The 12,035-nt window shown below is 57.6% G+C and overlaps 1 protein-coding gene across 2 annotated transcripts in view; it reads left to right on the top strand.

Moving 5' to 3' along the window:
- The first annotated feature begins 7,992 nt into the window (after positions 1–7,992).
- PDGFRB (platelet derived growth factor receptor beta) overlaps positions 7,993–12,035 on the top strand; it is a 34,261-nt gene continuing 30,218 nt past the window's right edge. The window contains exons 1-2 of one of the 2 annotated variants that reach the window (XM_005231793.3): positions 7,996–8,174; positions 8,347–8,502. The gene's annotated coding sequence lies outside the window, so the exon portion shown is untranslated. Of the gene's footprint in view, positions 8,503–12,035 lie in introns of both variants that reach the window. The other variant, XM_027778802.2, reaches the window with a different exon arrangement.

A 12,035-nucleotide genomic window follows, 5' to 3' on the forward strand; every position in this document is an offset into this window, starting at 1 on the left:
AGGCACCTCCCTGCCCACGGGCTTTTATTGGGCCCAACCTCTCGCAGCATTTGCATTGAAAGGCAGGTTTGCATTTCAAAGTGCAGGAACCCCAGCGGGTGAGAGGGGCGAATTCAAACCTCCCACCCTGGCTGCAGGGGGATGAGGTTGTGGGTGACCCTGGGGGCCACTGAGGACCCCATGTCCGCGCTGCTGTCACCACCCCACAGGTGTCCCCAAGCCACTGGATGTGGTCCCTTTGTAGCAGCCAGCTTTGGAGACACTAAAGCATCATGGGCGTCACCCACAAGGATGCCCCAAGGGAGCCCACCCTGTCCCTGCAGCCATCCCTACCCCAGGAGCAAGGTGCCTTGAGCTGAGCCTTGTATTAAAGCCTGGCTGTGGGCAGGGGACAAGCTGGGCTGTGCCTGCCATCCATCAAACCCTTGCCCCGGGGTGGTGTTTTCCCAGGCAGCATCTGCCTGATTCAGAAAAGGGGGGCTGGTGGGAAGGGAAGGCTCTGAGTCCCCCTGCGTTTAGTCCATCCAGGGGCAAACCCAACCTCCAACCACAACAACAAAGCTCAGCCCAGGCTCAGAGAGCAGGACAGATGGACAGGCTGTGTGCAGGGGGAATGCCCCCACCCAACAGGGAGTCTGTGGGCTCCAACATGGTTCCAAGGGGCTCATGGCCCTGCAGCAAGAGGAGTTTCTCTCCTGTTTTCTCCCTTAAAAAAGAAAAAATCCCCCAGATGTTTTCTGATAAGGAAAACCAAGCAGAAACAGGACCCTCATGAAGCTGTGTCTCCCTGCAAGGTGCGAGGAGGACACTGGCCAAAACCAGCTCCCAGCAGTGATTGCCCACTCATCACCCGCCAAGCCGGACACACCTCCACTGCGGAGGGGGACGAGGAACTGAGGACAAGCGCTGTGCCATGCTGCCCAGAAACCCCCATCACCTGCAGCTGGGAGCCTCCTCCCTGCCTGTGTCCCCTTCCCTGTCAGTGTCACACTCTGGCTGTGCCCAGCCACCAGCATGTAGTCACAGTCATCATTTGCAGGCTGGCTTTTTCTCCTCAAACCAAAGCGCAGCCCTGCAAAGGCTCTAGAAGGGTGTTTTGTCACCTCCCCAAGGCCACCTCTGCCTGCTTCTCTGCAGCAGCCCCTTCCTTTTCTGCAAACATGAGTGGGGTGAGGACTGGTTGGTCCTTACCCTCCCAGGACAGAAACAGCCTGGAACCTGACAATAAGAAACAGAGAAAAAAAAAAATGCAGGGAAAAAGGAGATTTAGGATTAAACAGAGAGAAGGGGATAAAACAACAGACTTTCAGAGTTTTTCTTGATGGCAGATATGAACCTGTGAAGTGTTTCCAGTGTCAGATTGCCTGCCAGATTTTTGGGGTTAAAAGGAAAATGGTAACAAAACCAGCAAAGCCTCTCTGACTTGAGGAGCTTAGTACATTTGATGCATGGACATTTCTTGATTCTCCCCCTCTGCAGCTGGTGGCAGATGTCCCTGGGCTGGGGACAGCACCTGGCCATCAGCGCGCCCTGGGGCCCCACTCATCCCCACACCAGTGCTTCCTCCCCACAGCACCCTGAGATCTCCCATGTTCATGGAGGGATAGCACGTCCCCGAGACCCTGCAGCACTGCTGTCACCTGTTTGCTCAAGGTGGACTTTGCGAGAGCCCACCATACCCACCTCCCAGCCCTCCCAGCCACAGCCAGGCCAGGCTGCTGCCGTTCCCACCCTCCAACCAAGCACGCCGTGCTGAAGACATAATGGGGCAGCATCTTCAAGCCCAGAGCTGTGGACCCGCAGTGGTTCTGCATCAGTCCTGGGCACGTTGTCCCATTCCTCCGGTGCTGATTCCAGCTGAAACTGGGTGAAAACGTTGCACAGACACCCCCGTACCATATCCATTCCTTGCAAGGAGGTGGGAGCCAGAATGAGATCAAAGGGAGATGGGGTAAGAGGTAAGGGATCTGGTCTGCAAGAAGGGAGCAGACTAAAACCCCCGCAATGGGAAATCACCCCCAGAGCTGGCATCACCCAGGCTCTGCCTCCCAAGACCTAGCATGGCTCGAGGTACTGCAAGAGGTGAGCAATTTGGAGCACCCTCCATGTGCTCCCCAGTCTCTGGCCCATCGCCCAGCCTTGCCCCAGCTCCCTCCCTTGTGAAAAAGGTGACCATCGTAACCATCCCACCTAGTGACTATCTCAGCTCACGCAGCAGCACAGATCAGTTGTTGAGCCGTATAACCGCATCTATCCTGGATTTTTCCCAAGGTCTCAGCACAGCCATGGCTTTGTTTAAACAAGAGAGCTAAGGCCTTCTTCCTCCTCCTCCTCCTGCCAGCAAAGAGGCGTTGGCTCAGGGAGTGGGGAAAAAAGAAGATGCCCCCCTGCCCCTCCCTGAGCAGATGGTGGCAGGGGTGGTGGAATGCAGGTGGCTGCTGGGTCCCATCCTGGGGGCAGCTGCATTGCAGGGACGGGGGATGCTGGGGTTATTCCTGCCACTGGCTCTTTCCCATGGGCAGTGACAGGCAGCCTGGTCTTAGGCGGCTGCTGGGGACCAGGGGGTTCAGGGGTCTGGGGGCAGCATCCCACACCTGCATCCTCCCTGTGGCAGATAAAGGGCTCGGCAGGGTGCAGCATTGCCAGGTGCCAGCTAACAGCCATGCCACCAACTCCCTCGGTGCAGGGCGAAGGGGGCAGGGGAAGACAACCGGGCCATAAAGATATGACAACGGCTTCCCTCTTTTCCTTTTCTTTGGCTTATTTATTGCTGGTGGGGATTATGGCTGGCAGAGTTTGTGCTGGGGAAAAGCCAGATGAGAAACCCCCCATGGGCTCCCCAAGGAGCATCCTAACTGCTAGACTGGGGCTGAAGGTGCTGCTGGGGACCCTCAGTGCCCCAGGATACCACCTGCACCGGGGTCCTATGGGTGAGCAGATCAGGAGCTGCCAGAGACCCTGGGAGTCCCCAGCTGGGCGAGAGAAGGTGACAGTACCTCTCCATCCACCCCAGAGACTCCCAGCACCAAACCCAGCCTGGGGAGCTCCCGCTATTCCTCCAGACCTGAGATGCCTGGTGGAACCAGGTGGACTCAGGGGAGAGCAGCCAGGGTTCCCCCAGCACTCCCTGGGCCTTGGTGCTGCTATCCGTGATCGAGTGATGCCATCTCCTGGAAGCAAGAGGGCTGGGAAAGGGAGGGCTGGGAGGTCCCCCAGGGCCAGGCTGCAAACAGCTATCACAGATGGAGCAGGTTTGCAGGGGAGACAACCCCACCATCTCCTCCTCCCAGGGAGGAGGCTCTCGCCTTGGGAAACTAAGCCCTGCCTTTTCCCCCAGCTTGCTCTGGTTTCAGCAGGACAGGGAGATGCCTACAAAGGGTCAAGCAGGTGCCTCCCCTTGCTCCCCTTTCACCCCAGAGCCTCCTGCCCCACCACTGCCCTGGCAGCCCCATGGACCCATGACCTCCCCACTCCCCCCAGTGCCTATTGCTCCCAAAGGCAAACCTGTGGCCTCAGACCAGCACATCCCAGAGCTGCGTGGCTCCATGTACACCTCAGCCCAGCCAGCACCTTCCTCCCATTCCCCAGCTTCTCCTGCTGCCCTCCTGCAGCAGGAGGAAAGGGAGAGCACAGCACATCTGCTATGCATCGTTCCTGCCGTACATCTTTGGAGCACCATCCTAGAGAACAAGGGAGGGTTGGGGCAAGCACAGCCACGCCACTGAATGCCCCGAGAGCATCCCCTCCTCTCTGGCAACAGAGACATCAGTGCAACCCTCTTGCAGAGGACAACCTGCTGTCCCAGCTCCATCAGTCCCACTGCAGACTCCTGCATGCCCTTTGGCTTTTCCCAGCTGCCTGAACCGTGTCTCTGCTGGCACTAGTGGCCCTGTGCTGAGGTGGGCTTTGCAGAGCTGCTCTCCAGAGAGAGGAGTGCTGGGCTGCGATAGCCCAAGACGGATGTGCTGCCAGCACTGCTGTACAGCCCCCGTCTCCCCACCCCTGGGCTTGGTGTTGCTCTTCAGGATCTGGATCAGCTTTCCTGGCAAAATGCAAATGCCACAAATCTTGGGACTATCCTCAAGAGTGCGTTAGGGACAGGGACACATGCTGGCATGTTGCTTTCCAGCACATGCAGGGCCTCTGCTCTCACTGAGTTGGTGATGCAATTCCCCCTGCACCAGCACAGAGCTGGGTGCTCACTATGCAGCTGATGGGTGCTGAGCATGGCTCACCCACCCAGCCTGTGACAGGAGGCATGGGGTCCCAAAGGTGGCCAGGGCCTGGCAGGGAGCATCCTGGCCATGTTTCGCTCCTTCGCTGTGTTTCAGGAGCTGCGTAAGCAGAGGGTTAACGATTCCCACATTAAGTGGCTGCAGATGTGTGGGAAAGTCTGGGGCGACCGGACGGCATCCCTATTAGTATTCACCCAGGAGCCTGCCGCTGCCTCCCGGGGCTCTGCGGAGCACATTTAATACCGAGGCTCATCATGGGGGTTAGGAAGAGTGCGTGGGACGGGGGCGGAAAGGCCCCAAGGCAGGGAAAGGCAGCGGGCTAGCATCCTCTGCCACTGGCTAGTGCCTCCTCCAAACGGCCAAACCCAGGGGATGTAGGGGACGGGCCAGCATCTGTAGGGTCCCAGCACTGTATGGCATATGGTGAGTGCTACCTCCTGACACCACTGTCACCCTGCGGTGTCCATGGCTGGCATTCACAGTGCTGCAGGATGCTCCCCAGCCCAGGATGCTCCCCGGCACATTGGTCACTTTGGAAGGAGCCCAGCACCTTCTGCCTCCCCTTCATCCCTGGGCCCCCCACTGCCACCCTGGCGAAGCAGGACCATGCACAGGGTAGCCGTTCCTCTGGAGGCCAGGTCAGAGCCCTGGAAAGGGCTGGATGAAGCCTCCATGAAGCTCTCCCCAGGGCCCAAGAGTTGGATCCAGCCAGGAGCAAGTGTTGGCAGCTGCCACACTGGGTGGGTTGCCCAGATGTGGTGCTGTGCTCCCTGGCACCCGCCGCTCCTCTCTTGTGGTCTGTGGCTTGACACCACACCAGAGCGATGCTGAAATTCCTGAGCTGACTTGGAGTTGGTAGAGGCTCAGAGGAACCGAAGCCAGGGGCAAGTCTAGCCCTTGTTAAACCTTTGGAGATGTGGGGAAAGCCAGCATCTGCTTCTTCTTTCCTACCTGCCTCCCTGCTGGCACATGGGACCCATTGCTGGCTCCAGCGTGGCCGTTCCCAACATTGTGTTGGGTCACCTGGCTCTGGTGTCTCTTCTCCATGTCAAGTGCAGGATATGGGCTTTTCCCCGTGGTCCCAGCTCCACCTGGGATGGGGCAGGAGATCAGAGAGCTGCTTTGATCCAGGTGATGCCAGAACAATCCAAATACTGCAGTGTCCCTATCTCAGTGGCTGCTGTCCCCTCCAGAGACGTAGCACTACGTGACCTCAGTTTCCCACTAGCACTTAACGGTGCTTATTGAGGCTGGAAATCTCAGCTGAGAGTGGCTCTGGCAGCCCACACTGCAGCTGTCCCAGCCTTGGGGGAATCACTAAGTCCTGCAAGCGCCACAAACAGGGGTGCAGGCACCAAAAATAGAGGTGAGCAATGAAGGGGGGATGAGGCAGAGGTAGCTGAGCTGCTGCACTCCACCCACGCACTCACACAGACGAGTCCCTCTGGCTTCGCTGCTTCCTCTGAGCTGGCCTTTCCCAGGAGCTGCCGTAACCCCAATGTGCTGTTCTTAAATAAAGTGCAAGCCCTGGATGCTCCCTGGGGACATACAGCACGGGCCGCCGTGTGCTTGCTGGGATGCTGTCGGCTTTCCAGGGCTCCCCCAGCATCCCAAAACAATGAACCCTGCTGGCCTTTGCAGACAACTTCTGGGAGAGTGTTTTGTTTGCCCAGGTTGTCTCTGCTCCCAGCCCGGGAGTAGGCATTGGGGTGACCCATTTGCAGGGGGGAGACAGGGGAACATATCCCACCTTGGGATCAGGATGCACTGCCCTCAAGCGGGGTCCATGCTAGGTTTTCCACCCTCTGCCCACCCCAGATAGCCCGTCTCCAGTGCGAGGGGCCCAGCAGGATTGTACCGGTGGGTCTCTCCATCTCCCGCTGGGTTGGGAGCAGTGATGCTGTCCTTGGCACGAGGATACTACCAGGAAATAGCTCTGCTGGGCTGTTCCCAGCAGCCCACATGTCCCTGCACAGCGACCCGTCAGACACATCTTTATCCCTTGGGAAAAGTGTTGGGAAAAGCCATGTGCGCAGCACGTCCCCTCTGACGTCTGCCCCCCATATGAACTGCTCTCACGCTTGCTGGCTCCTTTTCAGCACTACAGCCCATCTCAGCTCTGGGGGGGCTGCCAAGGACCCCCAACACATGGCCACCACCACACCTGGAGTAAGGGAATCTGGCCGGCCCAGCACAGGGGAGCAGCGGGGTCTCACCCAGCCACCACTGCTTCACACCCTCTCTGCCCCAGCCCAGTGTAGGAGCCCCTCCATCTCCCAGGGGGCTGCCTCTCAGCATCCTTCCTTTCCCCAGCCTCCCTCTCCTGCCCAGGCTCAGCCAGACCCGCATGTCCCCTGCCCTGCATGCAGCTGTACCTGTGCAGCGGCAGGGGTGCCACAGCTGTATCTGTGCAGCTGCAGGGGTGCCGCAGCCAGGCTCTCCTCACCTTCCGCGGTTGCACAGAACAAAGGCTTTCCCCTTTGATTTTTGGCAGTGCAAAGAAAACACTGAGATAAAGGATGATAAGTAGCAATCTCTTGGTATCATCCAGCTGGGGAATCATTAGCTGTGCCCATTGTGCAGGCATTCGTTAGTGAGGCAGAAGGGGATGAGTCTGCCTTGCAAACAAGCCAGGAACATAGATTTCAGTGATGTTGTCCTTACGGGAAGGGCTTTTTAATTCTTGGAAAGGAAAAGAAAGAAAGATAGAAAAGCATCTTTTCAGGGGAGTCTCCTTTTTCAGGATAGCCAGTGTATTTTTGCAGTTTTTCTTGTCTGGATCAGACAAAAGCACATCCCCAAGATGGAAATGGTGACAAGAACTGATGAGTCAAACAACAATTTTGATCCAAAGAGCTTCTGCACCTCATTACAGTCCTGAAACAAATCGAAAAAAATAATACTCTTTTGGATAAACAATAATGCTGTGCCTCTTGAGAGACTCTCAGAAACTATTTGGACTCATCAAATGACTCAGCATGTTCCTCAGCTGGCTTCCACCCTGCCAGAGCAGGAGGGGTGCAGGACATCTGAGATGATGGCATGGCTGAGGTGGAAACTCCTGCTGCCTCTCCCAGCTCCATGCCCCTCGGCAGCCCAAACGGCCCTGAGTCCACAACCAAACCACCGTCTGCTGCAGCATCCCAGTCGCACAAGACCTTTTATTCCCCTTTCCAAAAAAACAAAAGGGCTGGGAGGGCGCGTTGGCGGTCCCCGAGCGGCCGTGGCCAGCCGGGGGTCAGCGGGGCGGGAGGCGCAGTGCCGGCACGGCACGGGGAGGCGTCCGGGGGGAATATGCGGAGTCGGTTCAGTACAGGCCTTCTTTAATAAAAACATGAGTCAGCTGCTGGCGTGGGCAGCGGATTTTCTAAACATCCCCTCATATCCTGAGAAAGGGAGGAAAAAAAAAAAAAAGAAAAAGGGGAGGGGGGCTTGAAGCGGGGGGGGGGGGGGGTGGGGGGTGTGGGGGGAAGAAAAGAAAAAAGAAAACAGGGAAAAAGGCCAGAATTGAAAGCAGACACAGGGAGAGAGCAGCTCCTTTCCTCCGGTTTAAGGAGGCGAGAGCCGGGCTGCTCTGGGCTCCTTTTGTTTCCCGTTAGCCAGGCCCTCACTTCTCGCCGTCATCGGCAGCCTGCAGCAAAACTCCCCTCTCTTGCAGCCCCTTTGGCTTCTCCTCCTTTCTCAATTTTTTTTTTTTTTCCCCTCCCTTCACACTCATCTGCTGGGCTTTAATCGCAAGTTTTGCTCTGCAAAGGGTCCCCGCAGAGGGTGGAGGGAGGAAGTCGGAGGGACTCCGCTCCTCATTGGCGAGGCAGCCTCCCCCCTTCTCCTCCTCCCGAGGTCTCTTTTATTTATACACGCACACACACACGCGTGCACACCCCTCAGCCCGGGGCTTTGCTCCACGCTGGGGTTCGAGGTGGCTGGACCCCCTCCCAGGTGGGCTGGGGGCTGCCCAGGGTGCTGCTAAGATGCACTAGAGGAGCAGAGCAAGGGCTTGGCTGCAGCCCAGCCCTGGCACAGCCTTGCCTCTCCTTTTGATTTTATTTTATTTTTTTTCCCCTCCTCCCCTCCACTTCATTTCTTCCCTTCCCTCTTTTTCTCCTTTAAGTGGAAAAGCCTTGCCAGCTGGGGAAAGCTGGGAGGGCAGGGAGAGCTTCGGCAGGCAGCAGATAAAGAGTGCGGAGGAGGAGAGGAAGGAATTTCGGGGCGGCCAGCGCCCGTGGGACGTGCGGCACAGGCATTTGCCGGTGAGACCCTGCCCAAGGTAAGCCCTCGTGTCACCCACCCAGGGGTCAGCTGGCCCTCCTGCTCTGCTCTGGCTCTCTGGCCAGGGAGCCGCACGCTGGAGGTGGTACAGACCCCAGGGATCCTCTCCTCGAGCTAGCCTAGTTGCTCTGGAAGGGGCTTTGCTCTCCTGCATGGGGCTGGCACCACAAAACACCCTGCCAGGCCCTGGGGAGGTGGTGGTTGATGAAGAGCAGCTGAGCTCTGCGGCATCCCGCGGGAAAAGCCATCCCATCCACTCTCTCCAGGTCCTAGGCTGGGAAAACTGCAGGGAGCCGAGGGACTGGAGGGGTATAGTGCTGCAGCGGGAGCAGGGCCCAGTGGATCTCTGCTTCTCCCTGGGGAGCTCTCGGTCCTTCCCTGGGTCAGAGGGTTACCCTGGCTCTCGCAGCCTGGTGGCTGTGGGAGGGCTGGGATGTGCGTGGGGAAGGGACTGCTCGCCACCCCTAGCAAGACATCTTCTAGAAGTGTAAGTGTACCCCACTGCAGAGCAGCATCACCGCAGCATTAGACTGTTTGAACATACCCGTGGTCATCCCTAAATGCAGGGTCTCCTAGGACCATGCTGCTTCGGTCTGTGCCCTTGGTGGGACTCCTGTCCTCGTGGACCAGGCCAAAGTGGAGAGGGATGTCTGCAAGCCCTGCTCAGGGCCTGCACCCTGGAGTGCCGTGTACTGGAGGGGCAGAGCCTTGTAAAACCCTTCTAGGCATGGATATGGGCAACCGCTCTGCTGTCGCAAGTGCCCAGGAGCTGAGGATCTCCAGCAGGCTGGAACTGGTGTAGAATAAAGCTGTGCTGACTCAGGCAGCCCTGACAGTCCAGGGACAGGGGCTGCATGACCTGTGGGGCTTTGGTGCTCATGCTGGGACCACTGCGGGCTCAGGGCATCCAGTTCCTGCACTCATCCGCCAACAAGGAGACTTTCAAAGTAGGACTTGTGGTGGAAAGGGATGTTGTGCTGCTCCATCCTTGCCCTGTTTGCAGGGGCTTGGCAGTCCCAAATCTTTTCAGAAGGTCTTCTATCAATGGCAAGGACTGGTAATGCTGAGCCCCAGTGCTCCCCAGGGGTCATTGGGGCGTTGGTTGAAGGGTCATTTCCCCCTCAGCACTCTGCAGGACAAGGTGACTGTGCATCCCGTACTCTTGGGAAAGGGGCACGTTTCGTTCAGGCAACCGGAGCCAGTGGCAAAGCCATAGGTCTGCCTGGCAGAGGCCATGTGCTGGCTTGGAGAGGGAGTCGCCAGGTAGCCGCCTTGGTTGACAGTTAACTCTGGGCATGGTCTGACATGAGGCTTGAAGTTGCTCCTTGACATTGATGTCACCCAGGCTTGGGTGAGATGTGGCAGTCACCAACCCCTGACAATGTCCCTGGGTCCAGGAAACACTTCTAAGTCAGTTGGTGCATCAAGAGGGGTCAGGGGTTTGGAGAAGAATCAAGCCACAGCCACCCATTTGCAGCATGCAAAGGGATTTTCTCTCTCCCTAAAAACCAGCTGCCCCTTTCTCCAGCTCAACAACGTGGCGGGTCCTCGCTGAAGGAGCAGGCGGAGGGACTGTGGCCACCCGATCACCTGCCCTCAGCTCCTCTCCTGCATCCCCACACAGGGCTGCAGGTTCAGGCTGCCCATAGTCCGAACGGGCAGCATGATCTGAATACAAGCACGTCCAGCTGTGATGCTGCAGTCAGGGAGAAGTTAGCCATGGCTTGTTGTCCAAAGTCCTGGTCATTTCTAGTGGGGTCCCACAGGGCTCTGACTTGGGCTTGGTCTTCTGCAATCTCTACATTAACTGCCTGGGCAACAGACAAGCACGCGTGCTAAACTCTGGGCTGGCACCAAGCTGGGTGGGCAGCTGGTGTGCAGGCAGATCAGAGTGCAGGAGGATCCCAAGGGCACTGGGATCAGCAACAGCAAGCTGTGACAGCACGCTGCCATTAGGAAAGAAATACTAGATGTCTGTGTGTCATCTTCGGAGCTAACAGCCCAGGCAGCTCATGCAGTGGGAAAGGATCTGGGGGCTATAGTGGACACAAACCGGATTGCAGCGTGGTGTGGGGAAACCCACAGCTCTTCCCATGGGGTGTGCCAAAAGGCGCGTGGCTGGGGGCGTCATGAACAGGCAGGGTGGGGGGAGCTAGTCCCCCCAGCAAATGATGCCAAGCACTTCATCAGGGATAGGAAAGCTCCAGTCCACAGAGTGGAAAGGCTGGGGAGAGCAGAGAGGGATCAGAAGCCCAGAAGAGGATGCAGAGGGCTCGGGGAGGGGTTGATGGGGCTCATTGGTCACTGGATGTTGTGGGGATGTAGTGCACAGTCTTCATGCAAGGGAAAGGTCACTGCAAAGAAACAAGTTAGCTTTCAGGGGAAATGTCTGTAGGTTTAAAGGTGAGAGGCTGGGTGCCTTCAGCCCTACCGGCTTTAAAAGACATGTTGGGCAAACCTCTGGCTGGGGAGATGGGGGCACTGCAAGCAGGGCAATGACCCCATGATCTCTTTCAGCCTCATTTTTGATGGGTCTGTGACAGGATTTCCAAAGCGTTCAGAACAACACTGTTAGAGAGAGGAGAGCACTGAGCCCTTCTCCAGGACTAGGGCAAGACAAAATTGCCTTGGTGAGTACTGGAGGAAAGCTGAGGTTAAGAACCTATCTCTAGCTGCGATAGTGATGCTGTACAAAGAAAGACCATGTTGGCTGGCCGAAGCATCACCCAAATGACGGGCAGGTGTTGCGGGCCGCTGCCAGAGGGTCTGGGTAGGGACTCCTGTGCCCTGCTCCACCCTGGGGCCAGGAGGCCCTGAGGTCCCACTGGCCCCAGTGCCTGATGCCGCACTGGAGTGGGATGGGATTGCAATGGTGTTCATAGGGTCAGGCTCCAGCAAAGTGTCTTCCCAGGATGCAGCAGCAAAGGGCAGGGAGTGGAGGAGCTACGTGGTGGCCAAATCCCACAGGAGCACAGCTCTGGTGCTGGCAGTGGGGGCTGCCTTTGGCCCAGAGCTGGGGGGAGCTGGGGACCATGCAGGCTTGGGGCTGGTGGGATGCATCCTATCCCTGCAAGGGAGGATCTGAGCTGAACACTTCATGGAGTTTGTTTGTTTGTACTTCAACCAAGGCAAAGAAATCCCCTGGAGAGTAGTTGCAAGGGGAGGGTATAGACTGGGTATTGTTTCCTCAGAGGCTGGAGCAGCTCCAGGAGGCTCCTTCCGCTCCACCAGTCAAATTGGACATAACCAGGCTTGTTTTAGGGGTGGCTGTTTCCCCTCCTCCTCTCCCTGGTTGCCTAATTAGGCTCCCCGAGCCAAGTGCACCTCTGCCCTGCTCTGCTCCCACTGGGACAACTCCTCCTGGAAGTGCAGTGCTTTCCTGACACCATGGGGGACACTGAGCAGACCCAGCTGGGACAGGGACAGGAACACATACCAGAGATGCACAGAGGGGTGCTGGGATGGATCACGTGCTTACAAGGGTCCATTGGCCCTCCAGCCTGGCAGCAGGAGATGTACAGTGATGCGCTG

The sequence above is a fragment of the Falco peregrinus genome, chromosome 8, assembly GCF_023634155.1.
Source record: "Falco peregrinus isolate bFalPer1 chromosome 8, bFalPer1.pri, whole genome shotgun sequence".
NCBI classification, from domain to species: Eukaryota; Metazoa; Chordata; class Aves; order Falconiformes; family Falconidae; genus Falco; species Falco peregrinus.